The sequence below is a fragment of the Dipteris shenzhenensis genome, chromosome 15, assembly GCF_047967505.1.
Source record: "Dipteris shenzhenensis isolate YYH24624 ecotype China chromosome 15, Dip_SZ_1.0, whole genome shotgun sequence".
Taxonomy (NCBI): Eukaryota; Viridiplantae; Streptophyta; class Polypodiopsida; order Gleicheniales; family Dipteridaceae; genus Dipteris; species Dipteris shenzhenensis.
The window spans coordinates 35875319-35879332 of NC_141610.1; positions in this window are offsets into that span (position 1 = coordinate 35875319).

Sequence of the window (4014 nt, forward strand, 5' to 3'; positions counted from 1 at the left end):
TGTGGTGTGAGCAAAAGCTTTACAAAGCTTCCCAAAAAAATATACAATGAAACAACTTTATGAAGTTTGCTTACAAAAGCCACATGAATGGATTCCAAACTAGAAGGTTTTGATCTCGTTTTGATAAAGGTGGAAGTGAGTAACATTATCCATCACTAGAACTTGAGGAGTCAAATCTTTAAACAATGCATAGATATGAGTGGGAAAATGTTGTCACCACTCCTAATAGTTATACAAATTAATTATTGTTTGAAAACGTACTACTAGAATCTAATGACTTTAAATGAGATTCAAAATCATATGATAGCAATTTCTATGCTCATTGCAAAAAAATGGTGTATTTTTATTCCATCCATATGTTGAATTCAATGAGCTCTTCCATTTCTATATTTTAGGGATGATTAAAACCCTATACAATATGTTATCATATTTTCACTATCAAATGGTGAAGAAAGGTCTAGAGGTGGCTTGCACGATGTTGCAAATGAATTGATTTTTTTAGTTTACTAGATTCATTATTGATTGGAGGTTGCAACTTTACAAGTTTGCTGAATTTTTAGTTTTAGATGGCCATATTTGTGTGGACTTGACTTATGTAGTGTTGCAAAGCAAGAAAATGTTGAAGTAAAAAGGACATATGAGGGACATATCGTAATTGGATCCGATTTTGGAGATTCAAGTTAAATATTGATGTGGAGATGACATTATGAAAAGAAGTCCAAATGAAGCTAGAAAGTCAAAAAATGTTTAATAATGTGTTGAGTCTAGATTTGAGGTCATGACCTGGGACCAGATTCAATAGCTTTCATAGCCTCCAACTCTTGAGCTTCAATCTTTTGCTTGTGAAGGCTCCACTTTTGTTCCTTATAAGTCACGAGAAATTGAAGGCCTTGTTCCTAACATTGTATTATTAAGAGTGCCTCAAGGGAAGCAAAGTTCATTTCCTATTCCGAGGGAAAGATGTCACCTTCAAAGGGATAATCTAAGAGGGAAATCTTAAAATATGTGCAATCATGAGATTGCATAAGGTGCAAGCATGAGAGCACCAACATGAGAATGCCATGTGGCAGTCACCCTTGAAGAGGAATCCCACATACAATTGTAAGGATGATAAGTCAAGGAGTATAATGCCCTAGAGAGAGTAGACCCTCAACACCCCAGACCCATTTTATGGGATGAGGTTCCCAATGGACTGGCTAGGGATGTGCTCTCTTAGTACTTGAATCCTAACATTGTTGAAGGATCGAGGGAGTACACAGGATAGGTAACTATACACTATGGAATATACACTACATTCTTTTGATCATGAGCATAAACATACACATGAGATTAGGGCTAGGGTTAGGATTAAGATTAGGTTTTGTCCCATGAACCTTATCTAGAGGGTGCAATCTACACCACTCTCAACACCCCCTCTGCACTGGGTAAGTAGAGGGTGTATGTAGTGGGTCATCCTTTGCCTTTGAAAACAAAACCCAAGTTATATTAAAGGGAAGAGGAAAGAATTCCAAGAAAGATATGTTAAAGGGAAGAGGGAAAGAATTCCAAAAAGGAAGATTTCCACCTAGATTAAAGACTAGTGGATCATAAAAAGACTACGTTATTAATTGTATGATTGCATGCTGAACATGTCATAAGTCTCTGAGGGCGTTGATGCTCTGTCAAAAATGCATCCATATGTGAAGCTAGTCAAAGATGCATCCAGATGTGAAGGGTGTGACCAACCCAAAATAAATTATAACAATGTGTGAGGTACGCTGAAATAGAGTAATCTTTATCATATGATGCAAGGTCATGGAAGATTGCATGGTCAAGTTGGACAAAGTGATTCAGGGGCTGCATAAATGCTGGGACCAAAGGTGCAATTATGACACTTTGCTCTATTGAAGAGGCCCAAAAAATTGACAAGGTATGGCAACCTATCAAACTTGTATGCTCAACTATCATGGGATGTAAAATCTATCAGGCTCATAGTGGAGCTGACAATGTAAAAGCCTAGAAGCCTAAAATCCAGCTAAGATGTCCAAGTAAAGAATATGAGTTGCCGAATGTTGATGTAGGGACAAATCTGAAGTCTTGCACTAATCCACATCTATACTACATTGCTAAGTGCATAATGGAACACTAAGGTTCCCTAGGTTTGCTATATGGCCAAACTTAATAATGTCCATTACGTTGTGGCATGATTGCACTCATGCAAATATGTCCTCATGCCAAGGAATGATCTCCTAGAATGATTGTGATAACTGGATACACGTATGAGGCAATGTGGCATGATTAAGCTAATGATATAATGTCGTAAAGTTGCTCATCAAGACTGGTGGTATAAGTTATGTCCATGACTAATGCGCTATCGCATAGTTGAGAAAATGTTGAAATGTCCTAATGACTGATTTGTTGATCATTGTTGTTGGAAACTAAGTCCATAATATAATATGCTCCATTTGATGGTCTTGAATTCTTTGGGCTTTTGCAATAGTTCACAACAATTTTAAAATTTTTGCAATTGAAACAACATGAATGTCCCTTTTTGTCGTGATATGGTAATCTTTTGTTGAGTTGTGGGCATTGGTTCTGGCATGTTGTACATCGACATCCATTAGCACCACCGAGTTTGAAATCACATGCTTTGACTCCTTTGGCAAATTTGTTAGTGGAATTTGCGTCGTTCCCCCATGATTGAAGATTCTACGCGTTGAGCAATCTGGACTACTTTAGCACGGTAGGATACGTATGCAGATATTCGTGCTCAAAGTGTTCCCACAATGATAGAGAGGGTTGAGGGTTGCTAGAAAATCTATAGTGGTAGGCAAAGTAGTTTCATCAAAACAGAAGACAAGAAGTCCACGAGTTGATTGTTTTCTCTATGGGTCACCTATGCTCACCTCCATGATCTCTTTGGATCTTGAATTATAAACCATTGGAGGTAACAATTATTCGTCTTTAGAAAGAATGGATAAAAAAAGCCTCGAGGAGAAAGGTAGATGCACACAAGGGCAATACTAAGCATAATTAAGGATGTCTCGGGGTGCCTAAGAGAAAAAGAGATGGAGGTTGAGAAAGTAAGCATGGAATTAGAGCAGCGTGTGAAACAATTCAGCCTACTCTTGAATAAATTAGCCGAAATGACAAGGCTATGGTAACGTTCCTTAAAAGCAATGTCAAGCACATAGTAGATTATGTGCATCTCTCTGCTCTTCTAAAATATATGAAGGTAGGGCTTGGTGTGCTTGATGGCTGCAGATGACTCGCATGTTGCAGATGCTTTTATATGCAGGAAAACATGGCAGCATCGTCTCTTTCTACAAGAAGAGTGCCATTTAGCGTCATAGAGTCACGGAGTGGGTAGTAAGCGAATTGGCACATAGGTTCGCGGCTTGGCTCGGCGCAAACGACCACATGGGGATGGTAAGGCAGGGTGTAGTGACTAATGCACCATGTGGCATCGTTAGTGTGGGGCGCGGCAGTTAGAGGGACCAATAGATTGGCAGACGTGGGCACATTGAGTACTCCTTGCACCACGTATTGCGTGAAATTGCTGTCTGTCGCCTCAGTGGGTAGAATTAAATGCAGGTAAATTTGTGGTGAATGCCTACAATCACCCGTGCTGTCGTGCAAATCATGCCCTGCCATGTGTCGCACCCACACGCCCGAATGTGCCAATTCAAATCCAATCCGCGGCAGAGAGAGAGAGAGAGAGAGTTTATAAGATATTTATTTATATTTTAAGATTGTGTTTTGTGTGTTTGTGTGCTGGCGCGTGTGTGTTCGTATGTATGTATATGTTTTTCACAAATTTTCTTAAAATTCCTCAAAGTTTGAGATTTATAAATGGAACCTTAAATTTTATTAAACGCAATAGATGATCGCAATTTGGAGACCCAACAAAGCGGGTCTCTAGCTCGTCGTAGATGGGTCAGGTTACTCGTGTTCATGATTGGGTTACAAACGTAGCTCTTCATGCCCTACACGTGGAGAGCGACACCTAACAGAACTACATTAAAAGCAGCTCAT